The sequence below is a fragment of the Delphinapterus leucas genome, chromosome 8 (assembly GCF_059928025.1).
Source record: "Delphinapterus leucas isolate spDelLeu-1000000601 "Yukka" chromosome 8, BTC_Dleu_Yukka2, whole genome shotgun sequence".
Taxonomy (NCBI): Eukaryota; Metazoa; Chordata; class Mammalia; order Artiodactyla; family Monodontidae; genus Delphinapterus; species Delphinapterus leucas.
The window spans coordinates 51771261-51798287 of record NC_143136.1 but is presented as its reverse complement, the minus strand read 5'-3'; the positions used below and the strand labels follow the sequence as shown (position 1 = coordinate 51798287).

General features: G+C 40.0%; 1 protein-coding gene across 12 annotated transcripts in view; it reads right to left on the bottom strand.

Moving 5' to 3' along the window:
• Positions 1-27027, bottom strand: part of LOC149748554 (uncharacterized) — a 230834-nt gene that overhangs the window by 73882 nt on the left and 129925 nt on the right. For 4 of the 12 annotated variants that reach the window (XR_016394108.1, XR_016394107.1, XR_016394109.1 and 1 more), the window contains one exon: positions 9621-25955. The exons of 2 other annotated variants lie outside the window; for them this stretch is intronic. The gene's annotated coding sequence lies outside the window, so the exon portion shown is untranslated. Of the gene's footprint in view, positions 1-9620; positions 25956-27027 lie in introns of those variants that run through there. 6 more of the 12 variants (XR_016394099.1, XR_016394110.1, XR_016394105.1 and 3 more) reach the window with 5 other exon arrangements.

Here is a 27027-nt window from a genome sequence, read left to right as displayed (position 1 = left end):
GGGGTGGAGAGAGCAGACATTGCTAGTTTTCAAAGGAAGCTTCACTATTAGGATGGCATTTGAGCACTGACCTCAAGGAGGTGAGGTGTGGTAGTGAGTTCTGTTGATAGACACTATACCAATGATATGCCATTTGCTATTGGTCTTCTTGTCTATTCCTGTGTGAATTCCTGTCTGAATTCCAATATCCTGACTTCTAATACCATGTGTTCTTGAAACTTACAAAAACGGAATCATATTGTATGTACTTTTTTTAATGTGAGCTTTTTTTTTTGCTCAATAAATGTAAGATTTATTTAAATTGTTGCTTGCAACTGTAGTTTATTCCTCATTACTGTATAGTATACATTTTATATATTCATTTTACTGCTGATAGGCATTTAGGTGGTCTCCAGTTTGGAGTTATAGCAAATAGTGCTGCTATGAATATTTATGTACATTTCCTTTAGTGAACATACATACTTATTTCTGTAGGTATATACCTAGGAGTATAATAACTGGATCATAAGTTATATACATGATCAGCAGTAGTATACATTGCCAAAAGTGTTCCAAAGGATTTGCCTGGAAAACAGTTTTACTCCTTCTCAGAATTATAAAGAGAGTAACTCTCTAATGACAATTTCAGGTTCTATAACAGGCAATTGGAGGTTGTTAGGGATGTGGTATATTTCTGAACAAGGGGCCTTTCTAACCCAACCTCAATCATACCTGTTCATAGAATCAACCATGATTAAAGCTCTGCCATTTTTTGTTATTGTTTTTGATCTCTTCGTGGTAAATTACTGAAAAATAGGTGAACTATAAACAAATGGTAAGATCTTTATGAAAATTTACAGTCAATTCTATAATATGGGGTATTTTTTATATTAAAGGAAGTAAACTATGCATATCAAACAAAAGTTAGACTTTTAAGATATTCCGTTCTTTCAAGGTCAAGCAAATCTACATAGGAACAAAAGAAGATGGAAAAAGAAGAATTCATGAACTGGTTCTTGCCTATATCTGTAGTCTTATCTCACTTACCACTCCCTTGGTGGCCCCGACACTCCTGCAAATTCTGAACTCCTGCAAATTCTGAACTCCTTTCATTTGCCCCAAAGTTGCCATGTCTCTTTTGCTTTTATGCCTTTGTACAGATTACTTCGCCTCCACCTGTAATGCCCTCCTGTCCTCCTCCTCCTTCACCTAACTCAGACTCACCTTTCAGCCCTGGTTTCAGCCTCATCTCCTTGGGGGAGCCATTCCTAACAAAGATACCTATTCTCTGTTGCCCCTAAATTCTAATTTTAGTCATTGCTCCAGTCTGTGCTATAACTGCCTTTTAAAAGTCTTTGGATTTTTTATACACCCTGGTATCACTGTGATGATGACTACCCATTACCAAGTTAAGCAGCGTTGTCCTGGAGCCCCAAGTACTCGGAGTTCTTGGGAGTTTTCCTCTTCCCATGCTGGACTCACTGGCACCTCTGAGGTTGCCACTCCTTAAAGCTTTTAGTATATTCTGCCAACTTCTGGTCAAATTACCATAGGGTGTCCCACCCTGTGCTCAGGAAGCTAAGGGTTAAAATAAGAAGAAATTCTGTATTCAGAGATGTGTGCTTCTGGAAATCTTGCTACATTTCTGAGACTCTGAAACCCATTCAGGCAGATGTGAAGGATGGAAGTTTCCTTAATTAGGGAAGCTTTCATGGGTTATGTTTACTGTCATACTTTATTGCTGATAAAGATGAGAATATCCTGAGTTTAAATTTTGTGCATTGTAGAATGACTATGATAAAATAGCTTTCTTTTTTCCTCCGAGTCACATGGTAGAATTTGAAATTTCACTTCTTAGCATTTCTGCCGTATATTAAAGCAACGCTCCCTCTCCAAAAGATGCAGACACATTTTTGCTTGTCTTTGCAGGAAGCTAGTATAGTTTGCATAGTTTTCTCTGTTTCTTCCTGATCACTAGCTGGCATCTGAATGCCTTCTTTGGACTCCTTATCACTGCTGCAACGCTTTCTTTCACCAGCATCTTGCAACTTTGATTTTTCTTGCCTCCCTAGAGTGTGTGATTTGGTGGAACTGTATCAGCAATGACATCACCACCACATTTGCTTTGGTGGTTGATGTCTTAGGTTATCAATGGAAGCATTGTGAAAAACCATATGGGGCAAGACCCATTTAGTTCAGAGAGTTTGTATAATACAAGGGTTGAGAATTCTCAAAGACCATGCTTCACTGGATGTAAAGAGAACCTCAAATATTATGTTCTTAAACTCAGTACTTAAGCCTCAGTGTTATTTCTCCTTGGGGGTTGGGGTTGAGAAGGAATTGATATAAAAACAAAGATAAATGATAGAATACATTCTCTTTAATGATGTGTTACATCAGATAAAACAACCTGAGAACTAATTGTTCTCAATCTTAGCAGGCCACTGAGTTTCAAATACACCTATTGAAATGATATGAATGAAACAGCCTTGAAAGTATTGCTAGCTGCTTTTGATGCACTGGAATGTGTTTGTTTCTTATATAGCTCTGCAGGGGTAAAATGGATACAATACTTTTAGACAAGTCTATCTTCAGAAACTGACTAGGGATCATAATTCTATAAAACTTCAGAGTTACCTTTTAATTTTAACTTTGACAAATCACTTTGTATCTTTATCAAATCTTTGTTCAGAGATTTTCCTCATGGCTTTGTAAAATACCAGACAATAAGTTTAATTATGAATGGGTAAGGAACTACCTAAATATTTACATATGGAAATGGATACAAGATCCACCTGCTTTGAAATACCTCCTTCATCATATGCTGAAAAGAGCCTGGAATTCCCAGCCTTTGAAACACTTGAGTTCAGATACAGTCTCTCAATGATCCCACAAGAGGTTCCCCCTAAAGCACGCTAATAGAGAGGAGAAGACATCAGGCCTAGCCCTCTCACATCAAACTTATTAATAATCAGAATACATCAATGTATTTGGTTTTGGCTCAGTTTGGTTTGGTTTTAGTTTTATGTATAATTTATTGGAATCACTAGTTGTTATGTTGGAAATCAGGGAAAAATACATGTAACAGAACAGATAAGGATGAGTTCTTCCACTGCTTAGAAACTTGTTCCACTTCTTAGGGTTGCACTAACACCAACAAAACAATATTGAAACAGGAAGATATGTGGTATCCACAGATTAGTACCCCAGATATGCCCTTATAAGGAAGCACATGAGGACACATGTGCTGGAACTGTGATCTAGAAGCCAAGTGAAATCAACACTACAATCATTTAGGGAAAAGAATCCAAAGAGAAATAGCACATCCCTAAATTGGATTGTAGGACCTCAGACAAGACACTAAATTTGGCTTCTTTGTATTGTTGTTGAAATGGCTTCCATGACCCATCAGCTTTTTTGTTGGTTTGTTTGTTTGTTTTAGCGGTACGCAGGCCTCTCACTGTTGTGGTCTCTTCCATTGCGGAGCACAGGCTCCGGACGCGCAGGCTCAGCAGCCATGGCTCACGGGCCCAGGCCCAGCCGCTCCGCGGCATGCGGGATCTTCCCGGACCGGGGCACGAACCCGCGTCCTCTGCATCAGCAGGCGGGCTCTCAACCACTGCGTCACCAGGGAAGCCCAATGACCCACCACCTTTAAGGTGAAACTTGAGCTCTTAGTATGCTGGATGTTGAGTACCTCCTCATTTTTCTGAGGAGGCTTTTTGTTGGTTCCTCTGACCCAGGAATTTTAAACAAATGTTTTAATTTTGAATTTAGGCTCTGATCAAGCATCTACCAATATTACAGCTATCTTTAAGACAACTATCTTTCCCTGCCTCTTTACTTTTACATAAAAGTATTAATCAAACTTGCAAAGTCAGGCACAGAGGTGTGCTATACACCATGACCGTGAATTCAGATGCTAAGTCTATAAAGTGGGTTGCTGGAACTCTTCGAAGCCTTAACATTATCTCTGGGGTAGATCTTTACTTTTATATAGGCAGGAATATGTGTAGAGGCAAAAATGGGGTGTTTCCATCCAGAGTCTGTTATCTTGCTTCACCTCCTTGCTAGATACATTTCTAATCTGTTGACCATGGCATGGTTCATGTTTCATTTGAAGGAGTTGCTTTTTCCTGAGAGAGAGGCACAATCCTTTTTCCCTGGGCACAAGTTATAAATCTTGTTTTTTCTTGTTACATTTTGCAATTTTATTTGAATCTTTATACAAAGGGATTTTACAGTAATATCAATTAAATCCAAATAAGGAAAAAAGAAATCACATTTAACTCTATGACTCCTAAAAGATAAGAAGTATCTATTTAACACAATTTTGCTTCTTTGAAATAAACATAGTCACAACTGCATCCTAGCTCTTTGGCGTAAGCCACTGAATAAATCCAATAAAGCTTAAAGTTCATAACCGTGTCCATTTTATGCATGGTTTGTAAAGCTTTAAATGTTTCTGATGGTCTGTTTGTTCCATACTTAAAAATCAATCTTCCCCCATAAAAGAATCCCAAAACTAAGGTTAATTCATTCCAGGGGAAAAAGCAAGAAACCTAAATAAGACATTTGTTGTTTAAAAAAAAAAAATGTCAAATTTGATACATTCAAAGGGGGAAATTGCAATTGATAAACAGAGATTTCTGAAATCTAATAGATACATGCATCCAATTAAAACAGCAACTAATTTTAGCAATACACTAAATTCCTAGGTCTGTTTTTCTATTATCTATGGACATAATTGTCTAGCATAACCGAGTATGAAGAAGAAGACAGAAGCAAAAGATCAAGACCTCAACTAACTTCTTAAATACTGACTCTAGTGTTTTCTTGAATACTGTACATAAGAAGTGCTGATTTAAAAAGTGATGACTGAAAAGTAAAAGGCATGGTGAGATCCTCCTCTAGCCTGAGGTGTTTGAATGCACATGTATATAGGAGAAGAACTTCACCACAGACCACATGTGAAGATGCATCTACCTGTGGGAACGTCAGCATGAAAGTGCTGTCATCTATGATTGCTGGCAGCTTAGGGGTCATGCTGTGATTCATTACATTGGTGTACACTGCCATTTTGCAGTCATCCCTACATAACAGAATGAAGGCTTTTCTTGAGAAAATGTGGCCAAACAACCCATCAGTTATGACTTTCAGAGGTAGAAAGTGAAGCATGCAGCATTTTGGCATGATGAGACAGGTCAAACGATGACAATAACTTAGATTATACACCTCAGCCTTTACCCTCTATCCTTTCACTATTCTATCTGAAGTCACATTTTTACTCTATAACTCTGGACTCACAATATTTTGCACTTTTGGATAGGTGCATAAAATGAAATGCCAGGGCTCTCTGTATTCCCAGAGCTGATAATAGGGTTCTGAAGAAAATGTAATTTATCATATGACCCTGAGAACGGCACAGAGATTGGTCAAAGAAGGTTAATTTAATTTGATCTACCAGTTATAGCATATCGGATCCCTTCTTAAATGATTCTCACTTCCAGTCTGTAAAACCCTGCAGGGGAATTTGTTGTACAAGTTTACAATGTTATACCTCTTTTAGTTATATTAAGACTATCCCCTTCAGGTACCAGGGAAGATTCATTAGTCTCAAATTCCAGGACAGAATGAACAAGTCTATCTCAACCTGTTGTTACCCTTCTGAAATAATTTCAGAGATGTCAATGATCTTATGCCCTCTACTCCATGGAGACTTGAGTTGAATGCTCTTTCTTCTCCTCTCTGGCTCTCCATCAACCAGAGCACTGCACCAATGACCATTTAATCAGCCAAATCAGTTCAACGTATGCAAGACACAAAATACATACAATTTAGCTTTCTGCAAAAATTTTATAGGTATTCCTTCTTAGAAAGGGGTGCTGACAGTGGAATGGGAGGAAGATGGAAGGTAAAACATGAGAAGGGGAGAGAAAAGGGGACTTGGAAAGCTGGTGGGAGAAGAGCAAGAACACAGATCTGGAGAGAGTGGAGAGCATGATCGGGTGTGCAGAGTAAAGAGAAAGGTACAGAAGGTCAAAACTAGGAGAGTAGGGAGTTGGAGGGCCAAGCTGTGTTCTTAAGGGCCTGGTGTGAAAGAAGAGAAAAAGCACAAACATTTTCAGTCGTTCTTCTCTCAAGGGCTGAGTAGGTTTCAGAGTATTGATTAGTGCCCCATCTCAGCTGAGTGCAGACATATTTGTCTCCAAAATGTGTCATGGAACTTCCTGGATGAAGGGAACTACAGCCCCCATCATGACAGCCTCTTGCTCTGAGCTTCCACTGGAATTTTAATTGGGACAGGGGAGGGAGGTGTGTGTTCGGTGTCTACGTTTTTAACTATTTGAGGACCATACAATGGAACAGGAACCTTCAGATTCTCCCACAAAACAACCTCCAGTGATAGATTTGATACAATGGGTTTGGATTATAATCGCTAATGTTTACTGAGCCCTATGAGCCGAGTACTATGCTTTCCTCTTCACAGAGATGATCTCATTTAATTCTCAGACCTAGAGACGATGTACAGTTTTACAGCCCTCCATTCTACAGATCAGGAAACGAAGTCTTAGAGAGCTTAAGTAACATCTCCCAGCTAGCAAGTGCTGAAGCCAGATTTTTCTCTCTTAAAATGTAGACTCGATAAAGCGTACGTATTTGATTGTCTAAGTCCTAGTACTGCATCAAGAACAAAGGCCCAGTCAACAAATGTTTAGCAGTTTTGTAATTAAATTGGCCATCTGTTCATTATTAGAAAGAGGTTTGGATTCTTTTAAGTTATGCAGTGATCATGTCTACTGACACATTAACATCTTAATGAAACCAGTGGATTTCCTGACCCTTCTGAAGCAGTGTATGAACCATCTTTCAGAAGTCACTGGAGAATAAAAAAGCAGAGTGTCATCTCCAACAAGGGCTTCTCTATAAAAGGGCCAGTTGAGACCCATACTTTCAGGCCTAATACATTGAATCCCTCCCTTGAGTCCTTCCTAATGTCATCATCTAAAGACAACTGAAAACTCCATTCTTCATTGTAGGACTGTCCCTTTTCTCACTCCGTTTCATGAAGCCTGGCCTGGCATAGTGTTCCCATTGAATTCAAGAGAAGCTTCATGCTTAGATTATTCTAAAGGGTACAGACTAAGATTATGAGCTGACCATGACTCGATAAGCAGATAAACAGGAATAGTTACAGTCTTAATCGGAAAAGTCTGCCATATTCTTTCACACTCAAACCTGTGCACAGAAGATGTACACTGAAAAAATATCCTATGGATGTTTTAATTCCATGATAGTAATAGTGTATTCAGTCTTTGCAAATGAAAAAAGAAAATTTTAAAACACTCAAATGTTTTGCCTTTAACAAACAACTTAAAGTGCCACTATGAAGGCATTATGCTAAGTGAAATACACCAGACAGAGAAAGACACATACTGCATGGTGTCACTAATACCATGAGTTGAAAAGTGGTTGCCAGGGGACCTGGAGGGTGGTGGGGGAAATAAGGAGAGGATGGTAAAAGGATACAGATGTGTAGCTATAAAATAAATAAAGTCTAAGAATCTAACGTAAAACATGGCAACTAGAGTTGATAACACAGTATTGTATAATTGAAATTTGCTAAGAGGGTAGAAAATGTCCTCCAACAAAAAAAGATTAAATATGTGATGGATGTGTTAATTAACTAGGTGGTAGGAATCTTTTCACAGTGTACATGTATATCAAATCACCACAATGTACACTTTAAATATCTTACAATTTTATATGTCAATTATGCCTCAATAAAGCTGAAAAAAATAAAGTTCCACTATGTTAATGTTGTACTTTTTGGATCTGGATTTTATCATAGTGTCTCTGTTGCTAGATAAAAATTTTCAAGATAACGCATATAGGAAACAATGCCCTTTCCTTTAGTGAAATCTTAACCTAAAGTCAATATTAACTTGCATTTCAACTTTTCTGTATGTCTGGTGTCTGCTGAAACTGGTCACCACAGTTCTCAATATCTTATTAGTTTGAATTTTGCTCATGTTTTTTAAACACTTCCTATATGCCATTGTATTAAGTGCTTTTGATTAATCCTTAGTCTTTCTTTAGTCTCCACACCAGTGCCATATGCTAAGAAGCACCTTCTCCCATACTTTATAGGTTAGGAAACCACAGCTTACATGTCACAGCAGTTAGCACAGGGTGGAGGTGAGATCTGAGTCACCGGTCTGAGCCAGAGCCCATATTCTCACCCACCATGTGAAGTGATCTTCCTGGGTTAGCCACCTTATTAGATTTTTCAAGCCAAAGAGCACTGCAATCTTGCAAAGATCTGAGGAGCCCTGTACCATGCAGCCAACAGAGAGCCTGTGTGTGCTAGAGAATTCGGGAGGTAACATACTAAGTGATGTCATTATTCCTGGTATGGTGTCGTCACCTTCCCTAGAATATCTCATCACAAAATCATAATCAAGTTGGTAAAATTGTTATAAACTGAACCCAAAGGACTGCTTAGTCCCAGTTCTCTCTCTAGAGTAGAACAGCTGACACGGAACAACTGGGGTGAGTTTTCCTTGGGTCTGAAAAACAATATGATTTAAGGCAAGAACATTGAGCCACAGGGGATCAGGGTGTTAATGCCCATAAAGTAGATGTGTCAGGCCTCTTTACTTCTCTGGACCCAATTCTGTTCATCTCTGTACCAAAGGAATTATTCATTCATTCATGCAAGGCAGACTTATTAAATGCTTATTATGAACCAAGCCCTGTGCTAGATGTTGGGGTATCCAGACTGTAAGAGACAGTCCTTCCCATCTAGAAGCTTGTAATTTAGTCAGGGGAAGAAAGACAAATTAGTAATTCTGGGTGATGGGTACAATGATGGAAGTATACAGAATGTTCTGTGGTTGACACCTATTAAAGGAACCCAGCCTAGGCCTGGGTGGGAGTGTTCAGGCATAGCTTCCTGGAGGAGATGAGTGAGAACCAACATGAGTCCTGGAAGGATGAGAACAAGTTATCCAGATAAAGAGAGGAGGGAAGTAGAGGGTGAGAAGGAGGGGACAAAGGCATTTTAGGAGGAAGGAACAATGTACAGAGCTTAGGGATGAGAAGGAGCCCGTAGTGTCCCTGCAGAACTGAAAGGAGATCAGAAGGGCTGAAGCTTTGTGGGTGTGCAGGTTGTGGAGGTATGTACCTGTGTGTGCACGTGGGCTGGCAGGTGAGGGGGGTGGAGTGATCAGGGGAGGTGGGGAGAGCCACAGAGCTTATGAGGGACCAGTGGGTGAAGAACTTTGAATACCATGAATATCCTGACCCAAGAGCCATGGGAAATTGGGGAAGAGTTTTAAAGAAGGGGCTGGCTGGAGCTTCCCTGGTGGCGCAGTGGTTGAGAGTCCGCCTGCCGATGCAGGGGACACGGATTCGTGCCCCAGTCCGGGCAAGTCCCACATGCCGCCGAGAGGCTGGGCCCGTGAGCCATGGCCGCTGAGCCTGCGCTCCGCAACGGGAGAGGCCACAACAGTGAGAGGCCCGTGTACCGATCAATCACGCCAGCCCCTTATTTTTTTTATTTTATTTTTTTTTTTGCGGTACGCGGGCCTCTCACTGTTGTGGCCTCTCCCTTTGCGGAGCACAGGCTCCAGACGCACAGGCTTAGCGGCTATGGCTCACGGGCCCAGCCGCTCCGCGGCATGTGGGATCTTCCCGGACCTGGGCATGAACCTGTGTCCCCTGCATTGGCAGGCGGACTGTCAACCACTGCGCCACCAGGGAAGCCCGATTGATGAGTATTTTTAAAGGACATTCTGGAGACAATGTGGAGAATAATTTTTGGGAAGCAAGTCTGGAGATAAGCAGGTTGGATAGGAGGCTGCTGTACTGATCTAAGCCAGTGGTTCTCAACCTTGATTGGGCAATAGAATCACTTGAAGGGCTTGTTAAAATACAGATTACAGGGCTCCAGCCCCAGAGTTTCTGAATAGGCAGGTCGTTAGTGTGTCCTGAGGATGTGCATTTCTAACAAGTTCCTAAGTGATGCTGATGCTTCTCATCCAGGGACCACACTTTGAGAACCGCTGTTTGAAGCAATGCTGATTGCTAATTGTAAAATTCTGGGATTCTTCCTTACTAAAAAGAAGCTTTTCTTTCATGAATATATATTTTGTAAAACATACTCGTTCTATGCAAAAGCATTTTTCATTTTTCATAGACCTGATAAACCAAATTCATTATCATTGTCCTAGATAGTCTTACTTGTTTCCATTTCATCTCCTCTATTTTCTCAAGTTGAATTTTATTTGATACAACAGAGAAAAATCTCATGGTACATCCAGTAATTTGCAACAGAATTAAAAAGCTGAAATGTCACTGCAGTTGACTAAATCCTTTGTCTGACTGAAATACAATAGACCAATTGAAGGCTGTAATATTTGGGCTCAAATTTTAGAAATGAAACCTTGTAGAGGAAAAAAAAGTCTTATCTGCTTTACATGGATTTAAAAACCCACTCCTCCTATTCTGAGACTGGGGGAAAAAAGAGGTTATAACTGCAAACTGCATATAAACCCATAATCACAAATTCCTTTTCTTATCAAGTATCTAGAAAGAACATTATATCAAGGAGAAACAATGCCTCTTCAGAAAGGAAAAAAAAAGGAACTCTGTTACTTTAGAACAAGGCCTGCATGTCCTAAGAATCAGTATAATTGAAACAAAAAAGTTCTGTGTTAAATTTTTTCATCTAAATGACAGTGAATCTGAAAAACTATCAGGCAGCTGCGACTTAATGGTGGACTATTCATGCTGCAGAATTATTTTAGCAACACACTGAGTCTGTTAGTGTTGAAACATATACCCATGTTGTAAGAAAGATGTGGTCAAAATTGTCCACATGTAATGATTTACTGACACCATCTCTTAGGAGTTTACTTCCAGTGATTCTATGTGGACTCTCTTTCCTTCATTAATATAACACCTGAGGTGTGACTTTACCAATTCTTTTATCTCTCAGTATCAGCTATTTTCTTCAGAAAGCCCTGCCTCATTATGCTTGTCCGGAGTGTCCCAGTTACAGTTTGGTAACATCAAAGTTGCCTTGAAAATGTAAGGATGCCTCCATATTACTGAAGAATGTTAATCACCTGAATCTTAACAGAAGGCTAAGAACAGCTAGAATCACCAATAAAAGGGACAAATGAAGCTGATTCTATCAATTCAGGCATTCTCTCTTTGCTAAGTAACTCTGTGAACTCACAATTGGTTTCACTAGAAAGGATTACAGCATATCAAGCTGTGGGCCATAATTATAATTACAGGTATGGCGCAGACTGCAGGAGCAGATGAGCTCATAAGAAACAAAGATTTGCTCTGCTGGATGATCTATCTTCACTCAAGAGCAAAGAGCAGCAGCATAAATGAGTTACCATGTAAACAAACTGAGCGATCACTAACATACATCAGAGTGTGCGTTTGTCAGCCAATATACACACCTCTCTGCTATGCTGAACCTCTCTCCACCACCTCTGTCATTTTCCCTGTTGGAGGTGAGTTTTGCTTCTCTGTCTTTTCCAGACCTCCTATTGGTGGGCAGGGGCTGATTGGGTAACAGTAACGAAGTTTTGTTCCCATCGTCTTTCACCACCTGTCCCCAACCTCAGTCTATTCTGCTACCACTACAAGAGGACAACACAGCCAGTGACCCTGAATGAGAATATTAAGGCTTTATTTCTATCTCAGCTAGAAGGAGGACAGTCAACCAAACTTTTCGTTAGGGATCGAATACTAAAGTGATAGGCACTGATTTTATCTGTCTTTAGAAAGTCCTCTTTGGGTCCAACAGTGAATTAGGTTGGAATTACAGCTAATTAGAGCCACATGCTTTACTTCTTGACTTCCAGATTTATATGAAAGCAATTTACAGGGCTAGCAGCCAAGTCTCCACCGGCAAAGTGAATCAGAAGAGAACTGCAATTATGCAAATGAGCAAGAAAAGAAAAATAGAAAAGAGAAGAAGAGCTACAAGATCTAGTTTGCCTGATTGAGGTGGGGCAATTGTATCCCTTTTCCCTGCTTTGCTTGATTGTGCTCTCAAAGACTGGTCTAATCTGTGTGGGCTGGATGGCGAAGGACACTGTTGCGGCCCACAGGGATTAGGGTTTCAGTATGGCCTTTCAGAAGACCATGAAGTGGATTAAAAGCGTTTTCAGCCAATCAAGGATTTTAACTTGGTATTTATAAGCCAACATAGGGCAAGACTGAGGGGTGTGGGCACTATTAAGGAATCTTAAGGAATGATATTTTAAAGTAAGAGTCTTGGGCTTCCCTGGTGGCGCAGCAGTTGAGAGTCCGTCTGCCGGCGCAGGGGACACGGGGTTCGTGCCCCGGTCCGCGAAGATACCACATGCTGCGGAGCGGCTGCGCCCGTGAGCCATGGCCGCTGAGCCTGCGCGTCCGGAGCCTGTGCTCCGCAACGGAAGAGGCCACAACAGTGAGAGGCCCGCGTACCGCCAAAAAAAAAAAAAAAAAGTAAGTCTTTCATCTTTCAACTATTTTTATTGTTGTATGTGAGTCAGTCAAAGTCTTAAAACAACTTTCTTCATATCAGAAATTTGGCTTTGGATACAGAACTGCTAACCTGGAGGGTGACAGCTGGTAAAAGGGCATGTGTGTGTATGTGGGGGGGGGGGTCATTTGTTAAAGTAATGAAAACATTTTTAAATGATGGGCAGCACTTTCTTAGGACTGTGTAGGGTGGGGAGGATCCTGAAAATATGCATAGAACGAGACTATGTCTTTTTCTACGTAGACTGTAGAACATATGATAGTCTATTTCTATGTCTTTAGTGGTTAAAATTGCATGCCCTGTACTACTTTGCAGACATTGGTTTGGCAACTTGGGACTTTGAGGGCAGAGGAGAAAGTTCAGTGTGTACCGAGTATGTCTGATCAAAAAGGGATGGCAGAAAGTTCAGTGTGTACCGAGTATGTCTGATCAAAAAGGGATGGCAGCAAGCACGGCCTTGGCATTGTAACGAAAACAGTCGCAGCATTTTCCCCTCAAGCCCGCGAGACAGAGACGAATGAGAGGGTCAAGCCCCTTAAAATTTATTAAAGTTTAGAGTCGCTGACAGGCAAGCTCTTTTCAATAGTGACCTCTGTTGTTTGCCAGGACTAGCAGTCCAGTTTTCTGATCACAGCGTGCTCAGGGGCCTGCAGAAAAGGGGCTGAGGTCACGGGGCTGCGCCTGGAGCCTCGCACAAAGCCGGGTCTGATGTGCGTGTCACGTGAGGCGGAGGCCGGGCAACAGAGCGACACGTGCGGCGCGTCCCCCAGGAATGTCAAGGCTCGGGGTTCGGTTTCAGCCTCTGTGTGGGAGGAGAGGGCAGAGACAGGCCTCGGCACTTTGAAACCTTTATCCTTCCTAGTTGTTTGCTTGACTGCAAGGTGCTGTGAAAATCAGGCGCCCTGTGGATTTGCTGCCGGTCATTTAAGGGGGCGGTTGCGGGACGGAGGCGGGGCGGGGGGGAAGGCGCGAGCCTGTTCCTGGCTGCGGGGCGCGGTCCCCACCCCATCCTTCCACCCACCGACCAGCCTTGTCTGTGTGTCTCACGTATAATGCCACGCGGGGCCGTGGAGTCGGTGTTTTGATGCCAGGTAGGAAATCAGATAAGGCATTCAGACATGGCAGCAAATGGTTCATCCAGATCTTCTGCAAGTGATGCCTGGGTGGGATTTTTGCCTAGGCCACGTTAGCTGGAGATTAATTACCAGGAATTAACAGGAGGTGTTTCTGAAAGGGCTATAATAGTATTGCCCTGTGGAAAGTATAAACTAGAAGCCAAAAGCACAGAAAGTCAGGGTTGCCCTTAATTTAACCGCTGGCACTAAATAGCCGTGGTGAAGGTGGTTCCACATGTAATGTTTATTTCTAGTTCTTTGTTGACAGTGAGCAATAAAAGGCCTACGTAGGTGAGAATCATGGTATTTTTTCAGATACGTACACTTGTACACTGGCACAAGTATGGATCTGGGAGAACAGCCCTTTAGAAAGAGGCTTTCTTGATTTCTAGGTAGGGGTAGGTATAACCTATAGTTCAGCATCAGGGTTAAGGAGGGAAGAGTTAATTTACGTGGCCATGAGAGTCCCTCTCACTTCTGAGATTCCTTGAGGCCAAGGATTAATCTGAATTTCATAAGGACCTATTTCTTTTCATTTTCAATGTTTTCCCTTTTGCATCTTTGTACTCCCTTTTCACTGGCCTTGGTGCCCTAAGCACTTCATAATCAAGGTTAGAATAAAGTAACTTTGCTGCGCGGACATCACAAAACACAATACAACACAAAATACAAAAAAAGCAGGTGGGTCCCCTCTTATCTACAATAACCAGTACTTACTATGTACTCATTAAACAGAGCACCATAAACATGAAATGAAATTACCTTTATTTATTGTCTTTAGTTATTGCTAATGGTTAACATACCATTAACCATTATTTCTTTCATTTCTCACAACTCTGAGGTTCAATGCTATTATGAGTATCCACTTTAGAGATGAGGAAATGGAGGCAAGAAGAGGAGATAAAGCCATAGAATTAGTAACGGGGGGGGGGGGGGGAGGGGTTAAGATTTGAAGCTAGCCAGATCTGTGAGTGTTATGACATAAGAAAATGCTTTCCCTTCCACAGAATTTTCCTCTCAAGCTCACCCCTTCTCCCATCTACCACTTTCCCCTATTAAAAAAGTTTATATTTACTAGGAAGTGATATTTTAAACTAGAGTTAGTTTTACTTTCTAATTGTAGCCATAATGCCATCAGACCTTGTGTGAATAGCTTTGCAGTATCTTTGGTGCGACATAAAGAATGCTGCAATTATACTGTTTATACGCTTGTGTTGTCCAAGATACTGGATCTGCTCCCTGAGCAATCTGCATGTGACATCAAACTTCCAGAGGCAGCAACTGTACAACACTTGGAGAATGAGTCACAACTTAATGGGAAGGGCGGGAATGAAGTGTTTTTATGTTGCCTTGATTATTCAACTAATCCTCTCTTCTGATGTTTTCAAGGAAGTCAGGCCCACCCAAGAGGAGGAAGAAGTAAAGCCTTTTAGAAATGAGCCGTAGGCTTTATGTCTCTAAAGGATATATCATGACACCTTTTCAATTGGTTATCTAACTGATTCTAAGTGTTTAGTAGAGGGAGAAGATATACATATCTCTATTTAGGTGATGAGATAGTTAAGGATTAATAGAGTTAAATAACTTAAGTTCTATGAGGAGAAAAAAACAATGTCATTATCCCTCTATCTATAGTTTCTAGGCAGCAACATAAAACTATATTCCTATATTTTTGAAATCACTAGGTTTTCTTACCCCTCTAGAGACAGTGAAGTTTTGTGCTCAAAGTCTTTTAGTTTGAATGGACAATTATAAGATTGTTGCAGGCATCCTATTTCTTTAAGGCATCAAAAGGCCTTCTTGTATTAAAAATTGCTTTATACAAATAGTAAATAATTAGAATACCGAGGGAAGCCATTGAAGGTCTTGGTTTTTATTCTTGAATCTCCTTCTACTTTACGTGTGGAAGAATATAGTAGTATTTCTCAAATAATAAAGAAGTTCTTTAAAAAACCCTTCAATGTTGTGAGAGTCTGCACAGGTCTTTAATAATAGACATAGGTGGTTGATGGTAAGAGGCCTTTAGGCACATACCTAACAGGGCCTTCAGGCTTTCTCTGTTCCCTAATCTCATAGGATCTGTCATGTTCTATTTTATTTTATTTTATTATTATTATTATTTTTTTTTTTGCGGTACGCGGGCCTCTCACTGTTGTGGCCTCTCCCGTTGCGGAGCACAGGCTCCGGACGCGCAGGCTCAGCGGCCATGGCTCACGGACGCAGCCGCTCCGCAGCATGTGGGATCTTCCCAGACCGGGGCACGAACCCGCGTCCCCTGCATCGGCAGGCGGGCTCTCAACCACTGCGCCACTAGGGAAGCCCTAGATTTTTTTAATATGAAATTTTCTCTCTTTTTCTTTTTTTCTAGGTAGTCAGCTGAAGATTTATTCTTTCCTTCACTTCAGAGAAAGGATCATCATAAAAATGTTCCACTCTTATTTTACCTTCCCAAATAAAACTTTCAAGAATAATGGTCTGTTGTTTTCTTTTTTTTTTTAATGGTCTGCTGCTTTCTAGGTCTCTCTGACTTTAGGCAAGGACATTTCTATTTCAATTTTTTTTTTTTTAACATCTTTACTGGAGTATAATTGCTTTACAGTGGTGTGTTAGTCTCTGCTTTATAACAAAGTGGATCAGTTATACATATACATATGTTCCCATATCTCTTCCCTCTTGCGTCTCCCTCCCTCCCACCCTCCCTATCCCACCCCTCCAGGCGGTCACAAAGCACCGAGCTGATCTCCCTGTGCTATGCAGCTGCTTCCCACTAGCTATCTACCTTACGTTTGGTAGTGTATATATGTCCATGCCACTCTCTCACTTTCTCCCAGCTTACCCTTCCCCCTCCCTGTATCCTCAAGTCCATTCTCTAGTAGGTCTGTGTCTTTATTCCCGTCTTGCCCCTAGGTTCTTCATGACCATTTTTTTTTTTTTTAGATTCCATATATATGTGTTAGCATACGGTATTTGTTTTTCTCTTTCTGACTTAACGTCACTCTGTATGACAGACTCTAGGTCCATCCACCTCACTACAAATAACTCAATTTCATTTCTTTTTATGGCTGAGTAATATTCCATTGTCTATATGTGCCACATCTTCTTTATCCATTCATCTGTCGATGGACACTTAGGTTGCTTCCATGTCCTGGCTATTGTAAATAGAGCTGCAATGAACATTGTGGTACATGACTCTTTTTAAATTATGGTTTTCTCAGGGTATATGCCCAGTAGTGGGATTGCTGGGTCGTATGGCAGTTCTATTTTTAGTTTTTTAAGGAACCTCCATACTGTTCTCCATAGTGGCTGAATCAATTTACATTCCCACTAACGGTGCAAGAGGGTTCCCTTTTCTCCACACCCTCTCCAGCACTTATTGTCTGTAGATTTTTTGATGATTTAAAAATGTTTTAATTTAGCATCTACTATGTACCAAACAATGGAACAGAGAAAAATGTCCCCTGATTTCCAAAACTCACCATCTCAGTACTGGACAAGATAGGGTTTTTGTTTTCTTTTAGTATTATAAGTCATATTTAAAATTTAAGCTTAAGTGTTATAAATTTTAGATTTAATTCTTTTGTTATCTTGGACATATTATATAGGTTTCTAGAAAAGGGACAAATGAGGTCTGAGGAATCCAGTGCTCCTATTTTTTTATTGTGTTAATAACTACAGTTATTGTATGTAATTATTTCTTCTTAGTTAATATTTGTTGATTAGTTTTTCCAGGCTATAAACAAAGATGAATGTGACTTGTTGTGAAACTCAGTGTTTTAGTTCCTTTGGTTTTTAACAAAGTAGCTTTAATGCTAAACATCAGAAGCTGCAGCGTCCTCCCAGAACTTATAAACAGCAAATATTACATTCCCAGGGCTGATGTTTTGAAACCTTTAACAAGTGTCCAATGTTTCATTGAGCTATTCAGGATCTCAGCTACCATTGTCAGCTATGAAACAAGTGGCTCAAGACCCCAGGAGAGAAGGAGCTTCCATCTCAACTTAGAGTCTAGGAAGCAACTCGAATGTTTCTCAGCAGGTTCATCTGGAGGCTTTTCTTAGTTGCCTTGATGGTTTTGAGTAAAGAGAACTTGCTGATTTATATGTAAATCATGATTTCCTAGAAATCATAGCTAACTTCAGGCTATATTAGGGTGCCTAAATAGTAGTTGAGCAAGCTTTTGGGGGGAGACTGGCACGCCTGGTGAAATTCCCTGATATACTTGGGTAGAAGTTTAATAGGTGAGGAAACTACAGAGAGGTTCATTATTGGTGCTCATTGGTATGCATTTAGTGTAGGTCTTCTTCACTAGATCTAAATTCATTTTTACCACTGTCCATCTTTTGAACTATCTTTCAAAATCAAAGAAAAGATCTAAGTACTGCCACTCCCTTCTAGAAACCACCAGGAAAACAACATTTCTAGCCTTATATTGTATATTCTCTTCAGTTTGCTAATTGTATTTTGATTTGCTGCTGAATTTGTCACTGATCCATTTCTATGTCCACGACTGAGCATTACTGGGTTTTTTAAAGTTTACGGATATTCTACCTTTCCCCCCAAAAGAATTTAAGGCAGCTTGTAAAGATAAACCCAATAAAAAATTCTCTACTTCAAGGCTGTGTCCAAAATACAAGAAGTCCTTAGGGTTTATTTTTCAATTATTATGCAAAATGTGAAATAACCAATAAGCAGCAAAAGCGAATTTTACTTTCTGTGTTGATTTTGTCCTCATATTACCATCGCAGTAATAATCAAGAGGAGTCTGCCACCTGAAACTAGGCAGAGCTCTTGGGCTCGCCGAAGTCAGTACAACATGCCCAGGAGTGTTCTCAGAACACCTTTGATTTCACCACCCCGGGTCTTCACAGAGAAGGGTATGCAGCCAAACGGTAATTGTTAGTTGTCATCTTCTGCTGGGAAATAAGATAATTAAGTAATTGCTTTCATGCCACCACTTACAGATACCACAGCCTCTCTCTGGAAAATAATAACCCTTTAAGTGGACCAAGCCCATGTGTTATAGCATATGACTTTTTTGGGTTCTGCAGCGTTTAGCATTTGAGACTGTAGTTTGGAAACATTTCAGAGGAGCACAGCCAACTTGGCATTACTCAGTGTCTGACCAGCCAACCTGGACCCCTTCAGAAGGTGATTTTCCAGTCTGAATTTTTCAGGGCCTTGTTTTCCCCCTCGTATTTCCTTCTCCATTATGTTGCTTGCATTCATGGCTTATTAGCAGGGCCAGCAGAAATGTTGGCTGCAAAAGTCAGGAGAAGTACAATCGGTCCAAATTGAAGGTCGCTAGGCATATAGATGAAAGATTTAGTGGGGAAGAAATATGGTTTTAAACGAATTTTTTGAATGCTTTCAGATTTTATTAGTCTGTCATATCTTTGATGTTACTTATCAAAGGAAATGGATCTTTCTGTGTTCCTCTCAATCTATGAATGTGCTCAAGTGAATCCCATTTATTTTCCTGTTTTTTTTTTTTTTTTTTTTTTTTTACGACCAGTAGGCAAAAACCCACTTTCCTCTCAGTTTTTCTGTGGTACCATCATGGATTTATACTTCTCTGAAGAAGTTTCTCCACTTGCTTCCTTCCCATGACTTCTCAGCCCTCTTCATCTGACATGCTCTTTCATCACTTTGATGCTTCTGCTCTCCCCAATGTCACCCATGTCTTACTGATTGCTACATCCAGTGGATGCTGTCAGTCCTTATCTTGCTGAGCCCCTACTGCATTTGGTGCTGTGGATCATTCTTTACTTCTTGAAGCTCTCTTCTCCCGTAAGATCCATGAGGCTATATCCCTCTAGCTAGTCTTGTAACATTCTGACCATCTCTTTTCTGGCACCTCTTCCTCCATCCACAAAAACAAATGTTGCCATAGCCCTGGGTTATGTCCTTTGTAAGCTGCTTTTCTCACTCTATATGTTTCACCTGAGTAAAATTCCCCATTTTGATTGAACAGATACCTTTTGCTAATGACTCTCTCTCTTTCTCTCTCTCTCCAGTCTCAACTCTCATTCAAGATTTGGATTTGCACATCCAGTTTCCTGTTTTTTGTTGCCACCTACATAGTTCATTGGCCTCTCAAACGGAATTGACTCTTGAATTTTTGTCTTTCCTCTTTCATTGTCTCCTCTTAGTGTATTCTTTTTCCTTTAGTGTCTTCACCATTTACCCAAATTAGAAATCCAGAATTTCACTTTACATCCCTTACTCTATCAGTTGTCTAGACTGGCTAGATTTGCCTCCAAATAGTTCTTGAATAAATCCCTTTCCTCCATTCCTATCTTGACCTTAGTTCTAGTCTTTGTCATCTCTTGCTTGGATTATTTATTTATTTTATTTTTGGCTGCGTTGGGTCTTCGTTGCTGCGCACAGGCTTTCTCTAATTGTGGCCAGCAGGGGCTACTGTTCGTTGTGGCACGTGGGCCTCTCGTTGCAGTGGCTTCTCTTGCCATGCAGCACAGGCTCCAGGTACACGGGCTTCAGTAGTTGTAGCATGTGGGCTCAGTAGTTGTGGCTCACGGGCTCTAGAGCGCAGGCTCAGCAGTTGTGGCATATGGGCTTAGTTGCTCCACGGCAGGTGGGATCCTCCCAGACCAGGGTTCGAACCCGTGTCCCCTGCATTGGCAGGTGGATTCTCAACCACTGTGCCACCAGGTAAGTCCTCTTGCTTGGATTAATGCAAGAGTTATTCTAATTGTTCTTTCTACAACTAATTGTTTCTCCTTCTCAAATCTATCCTCCACAATACTACCTGAAGTATAATAAATCTTATCTGAAGTAAAATGCAAATTTGACCCCTGTTACTCCCTTGCTTAAATCTCTTCAACTCTTCATTGTCTAACTATCCTATAGGCCCTATAGGTTTGCATTTAAGATTCTTAATTTATGAAAATATTTCCATTACTCTAAGAGATGGATCCAAAAAGATATTGCTATGATTTATGTCAAGGAGTGTTCTGCCTATGTTTTCCTCTAGGAGAGGAAATAAAAAAATAAACGAATGGTAAATTAATCTACGTCAAAGGAGGCAAGAATATGCAATGGAGAAAAGATAGTCTCTTCAGTGAGCAGTGCTGGGAAGACTGGACAGCTACATGTAAAAGAATGAAATTGGAACATTCTCTAACACCATATATAAAAATAAGCTCAAAATGGATTAAAGAACTAAATGTAAGACCAGATACTATAAAATTCCTAGAGGAAAACATAGGCAGAACACTCTTTGACATAAATCACAGCAATATTTTTTTGGATCCATCCCCTAGAGTGATGGAAACAAAAGCAAAAATAAACAAATGGGACCTAATTAAACTTAAAAGCTTTTGCACAACAAAGGAAACCATAAACAAAACAAAAAGACAACCTATGGAATGGGAGAAAATATTTGCAAACAAAACAACGAACAAGGGCTTAATTTCCAACAATATACAAATGGCTTATATAACTCAATATTTAAAAAAAACAACCCAATCAAAAATTAGGCAGAAAATCTAAAGAGAACATTTCTCCAAAGAAGACATACAGATGCCAACAGGCACATGAAAAGATGCTCAGCATTGTAATTATTAGAGAAATGCAAATCAAAACTACAATGAGTTACCACCTCACACCGGTCAGAATGGCCATCATCAAAAAGTCTACAAATAATAAGTGCTGGAGAGGGTGTGGAGAAAAGGGAACCTTCCTATACTGTTGGTGGGAATGTAAATTGGTGCAGCCACTATGGAAATCAGTATGGAGGTTCCTGAAAAAAACTAAAAATAGAGCTGCCATATGATCCAGCAATCCCACTCCTGCGCATATATCCAGAGGAAACCATAATTTGAAAAGACACATGCACCTCAATGTTCATTGCAGCACTATTCACAATAGCTGAGACATGGAATCAACCTAAATGTCCATTGACAGATGAATTGATAAAGATGTGGTATGTATATGTATATACAATGGAATATTAGTCATAAAAAGAATGAAATAATGCCATTTGCAGCAACATGAATGGACCTAGAGATTATCATACTAAGTGAAGTAAGTCAGAGAGAGAAAAACAAGTATCATATGATATTACGGATATGTGGAATCTAAAAAAAAATAATACAAATGAACTTATATACAAAATGGAGATAGATCCACAGACATAGAAAACAAACTTATGGTTACCAAAGGGGAAAGGGGCAGGGAGTGATAAATTAGGAGTTTGGGATTAACATATACACACTACTAAATAAAAAATAGATAGCCAACAGATATACCTACTGTATAGCACAGAGAACTATACTCAATATTTTATAATAACTTATAAGGGAAAAGAATCTGAAAAATTATATATATATATATATATATATATATAAGCTACTTTGCTGTGCACCTGAAATTAACACAACATTGTAAATCAACTGTACTTCAATTTAAAAAAAAGATTCTTAATATGAAAATAATATCCTCCACAAATTGCATCCTGCTCTTCTTTCTCACCACCCTCTGTCATACTCTAAGCTTCTATATTGACTAGTTTTTGTTCCCTGCACATGCTGTATTTCACCTCTAAGACTTTTTCATATGGGCTCACACTCTTGGAATGACATTTCCTTCCTTTTTTACCAGTGGCTAACTCCTTTAAGACTCAGATCCAGTGTTACAGCTACCAGGAATCCTTCTCCAATAACTCCCAAACAAGATTATGCACCCTCCCTTAGTGATCCTATGACACTATGTCCACAAATGTGACTGTGTTTTACTGCATTACAAAATCATTAATCTTTAATGTGTCTGTGTCCACCGCTATAGACTCTTAAGACAGTTCCATACTAGTGTATTCCATGTGGCTTCTGTAGTACCTTGCACATAATAGCTACTTAGCAAATGTTGATTGCATGAAGGTTGTGTTGATTGGATATTGAAGTTTGCCTCACCTAAGACTCTTAGGTACCAGTATCTCTTGATTTATCATTGCTAGATCTTTCAGTTCTTTATGATTTCTTCCCAAGTGCTATGTATTTAAAATACCTTAACAATTACAGCTCCTTTAATGAAACTTTATAATAATAGCTCTTGGAAGCTTTAACTCTTTCTTCTCACAATGGCTTTAAGTTATACTTTTGTAAAAAGTTGTATGTTCTCTGCCAGCACCCTGGAAACCCCTGGGGTGGGAAGGGGGAACACAAAGAAAGCAAGCTCAACACACATCTCTAGTTCATGGAATGCCAAGTTCCTTCTGGGATGATAAAGTTGCCAAGCACCAAAGTACTCTAACTCGTCATCCTCAGTGAATGAGAGGAAGAGGTGGTGTGGAAAGAACATCCTGTTTTGCAGAACCTCAGTGACTAAAATGTTGTCATCTCACGTTATTTTCTTTTTTCTCATTAGTGCATCTGTTTAATCTTGTACAGCCCCCAACACTAACATGGTTACTTTAGGTCATTAAAGTCTAGATTATGCAAAGAAGATAGAGAATAAGAAAAGCAGGACAGTGAATTCGTTGTTTCACAGCCCTAAGAGGTAACAGTAGCACAAAAGATTTCACAAGCACCGTCTTCTCATTTCTGGAGATCTTTGAATGATGTGATGCCAATCATGACGACTTTTCATTAGCTCTCCTATCTGAATCATTGTATTACCAGAAGCAATTTATTTCTATTTTATAAGGATACTTAGTTTGAAAACATCCACCAGTATAGTGAAGTTCTCATTAACAACAACGTTGGGGTTATACAAGAAGAGAGTTCTACTACATCAAGAATGTAGTAAATGCTTTATATATGTTCTCTTACTTAGCCTGCACAATAACATTCTGAAATAAGATCCGTTATCTGATTTTTAATGTGTGGAAACTAAGCTCACGGGGCATAAGTAACCGTCTTGAGGTTTTACAGTTGGTAAGTACCTGAACTTGAAACATCAGTCTGTTTTTGTCTCAGTTTAGGTACTCTAAAACTCCTTGTTCTTTGTGCTAAAATACAGCTTGTTTAATTTGACTCTTACAGCTATTTTGGATGTTCTTAGCTTTAATAAGCTATGTATTGAAAGCAGTGGATATGTCATTTCAAACTCTTGAGTGATGAGTACATGTATTACTATCGGAGGCTCAAATGCCAGAACTTGACAAATGTCAGCAGTAATTAAATGTTAGTATTTGTTACTTGTTATTTAAGATATGAGCTACAGCAGTATTTTTATTCACAAGGAAGGATGAGAAATATCTCTTGCTTTCATGGGTCACATAACCTGTTCAGGTTAGTTAGTCCCTATGTTTGTGACGACAGCTTAACAAGTTGATAGCACTTGTCTTTATGGCTCTTCAGTCGAACTTGATTTTGATCTTTGAAATGAAAGGATTAGAGGAGTACTAACTTCACATTGCATGCCTACTCATGAAACATGATTTTATCAAACATATGAAGAAAACTACTTAAAAATGACATTTCTCTTTAAGACCATTTAAAAATTCTGTGTAATTTTAAAGTCTGTAGGTTGCTTACCTCTTCAGAAAGTCACTCGGAGGAAGCAAGTCTTGAATTAGAGACAAATATTGCTAATTAGGAACTCCAACCTGAAGGTTCCAAATCCTTAAATCTCTCTAATAAAAGGAGATACACACTCTCAATATGAAATTCAATTGTTTTTCTTTTCTAATAAGGGCAGAGATGGTTTTACCATATTTGAGAAAGTATTTTGGATTTCATCACTTTAATTAAAACATCTGGCTAAATCCCTTCTTTGCCATTTTCTGAAGTTCATCTTTGGGTGTGTAAGATTATCTTCTAAAATATTAGATTAAAATGTGATTAACTGCACTCTCCTACATATTATAATCTTTAAAAAAATCAGAGAAGATGAGAAATGAGCTATGTCATTTCCTTTTTAAAAATAAAACATATGTTCTTTATTATGGGACATACCATAGTGTCACACCCTTCTAGAATTGTGTCAGGATTATATTTCAGATTGCCAAGAAAATATCATATCAGCTTAATACTTAGATCCAATCAAGTAGGCAAATACAATTTTATGAGATATAATAATAACAAGTTGTACAGCTCAAGAACGGCTTTTGAATTCACGTACACCAAGCTGTGCTATATAAAAGCCAAAGGAGGCGGTGAGAACTTAGCTGGGTTCAAACCCATAAAGCCAGCTCTCAGTAGCATGAGTCACTCAGAGATAAAGGCGTCCAGTGATTTACTTGAATTATTCACTGCCAGCCTGGAAAAGATTTGGGAAATAAGCAGTGTACTCACTTTTTTGATGGCATGGCAAAAGAAAGGCTAATTCATAAAAAGGAGAAGCCCCTTTCATTTGACGTTGGATTTCCTCCTAGCTCAAACACAAATGGCATTGCTAATAACAAAGCAATGTGCTGAGAGGCTAGATGAAGACTGTGGGGCTTAAAGAATTGGCTACCGGGCTTCCCTGGTGGCACAGTGGTTAAGAATCTGCCTGCCAATTCAGGGGACACAGGTTCGAGTCCTGGTCTGGGAAGATCCCACATGCCACGGAGCAACTAAGCCCGTGCACCACAACTGCTAAGCCTGCGCTCTAGAGCCCGCGAGCCACAACAACTGAGCCCATGTGCCACAACTACTGAAGCCTGTGCATCTAGAGGCCATGCTCTGCAACAAGAGAAGCCACTGCAGTGAGAAGCCCACACATTGCAATGAAGAGTAGCCCCCGCTCACCACAACTAGAGAAAGCCCACGCACAGCAATGAAGAGCCAACGCAGCCAATAAATAAATAAAGTTAAAAAAAAAATTGGCTACCATCTTTTGAGCATAATAAGGGCAACCTGGGTAATTTTCAGTCCACAAATGGTCTCATTTCACAGGTTTATTTCTCCTCCTTCTCCTTTTTCTCCGAACATCAGATAAGAGTTCATTAACTTCCCAAGCAGCTGGGATTTGGAATAAACTTGACAGTTACCATTTTTACCCTGTGAATGATTTCTTGGCCTGGTTAGTATGATTCAGGTACGTGCAGATTCTTTATGGAGCTTTAGGATGATGAAGTTTGCTTACAATGAGAAAGTACGTTATCCACCATCTTTTCTCTTGGAAGATATTGACAGTCTGGTTATATAATCTGACCCAGCTGAGAAATTGGGCCATGCTAAATTAACCACAAACTCATCATCATGACACTAGATGGTATTTGAGTCTCTTCCCCAGTGCTGGCACTGCCTCTTCTAAATTCAGGAAAGGGGTCAGGGCTCATGAGAACAGCAATCCATGGTTCAGCCAGGCCCATACAGTGTGTCCTCGCCAGTAAAGGAATGACATAAATTGTTTGCTGGGAACTCCTTAGAGATGGAATAAAAGAAACAGGAAACGGTTTCTTAATACCAAGAAATTGTTTATACCAGGCTTCAGGAAAGTCTAGAAGGTCATCAGTCATTTTCTGTAACCTGAACACATGTATTTGTCAGGTTACATCTGTACTAGCTGCAGCCATGCTTTTTGGCTTCTTTGTCTGATTCCTTATGCAGAAAGCACAAACTTTCTGATAGCTGCTTTTGCCCGCCATGGTTGCTTCATGGCTGAAACTTGAATGTGTTTCACTGTGTCCTTAAAAGCAGCGTTTGCTTCTGTCTTCTGGCTGCCCGCTTTCACAGCCTGGGCAGCAGTTGTTAGTGCTCCTTCTCCGTGGCCCTGCCCAAGGGACACTGATTTGCGGGAGGATGATTCCAATTCTGGCTTTGGTTTCCCTCCCACATAAAGTGTCTCTCTGTTTAACTGGCATAGTCTCCTGATACTTGGATTGGAGGAAACTCATTTTACAACCTTGTTTCTGCTAGTGTGCTCATATCATTCCTAGTTTAATAATAAACCTTTTTTTGTTGTTGCTCTTAGCATAATTTGTAAATTACTTCCCAGAGCTGCCCTTACTAAATGTCTATGACCTTCTTGTCCAGAAAGGCTTGACAAGCAGAAGCTGCTGCCTGGGGGCTGGAATGTACCACTTCCTGTTCTTTCTCTCCAAGCTGAAGCGTTCTATCCAAACAAAAACTCAAGTCCCTGCACATGTGACCCAGAGTTAGTTTGAAACGAAACTCTCTGAAGATGAAAAACTTTACACATTAACTTCTGGTTTCACTCCATCTACTTACAGTGCCTAAGACCACAAAGAGGGCGTTTTTAAAAGAACCAAAATAAACAAAAGGATGGCTCAAGCTGTGGACTAAGGCAAACAAGCAACCAGCAGCCACAGATAGCATCAGATTAATTGCTGCTGAGTCCTGACAAAATGTAAGAATCCAGGACAATGGCATTGTCGCCTTTGAGTCAATGACCCCACAGCCCTGCCAGGACACGACTCATTCCTCCTGGGGTATTTCAGTGTAAAGAAAATTAGTACTTGGACCCCAACCTAGG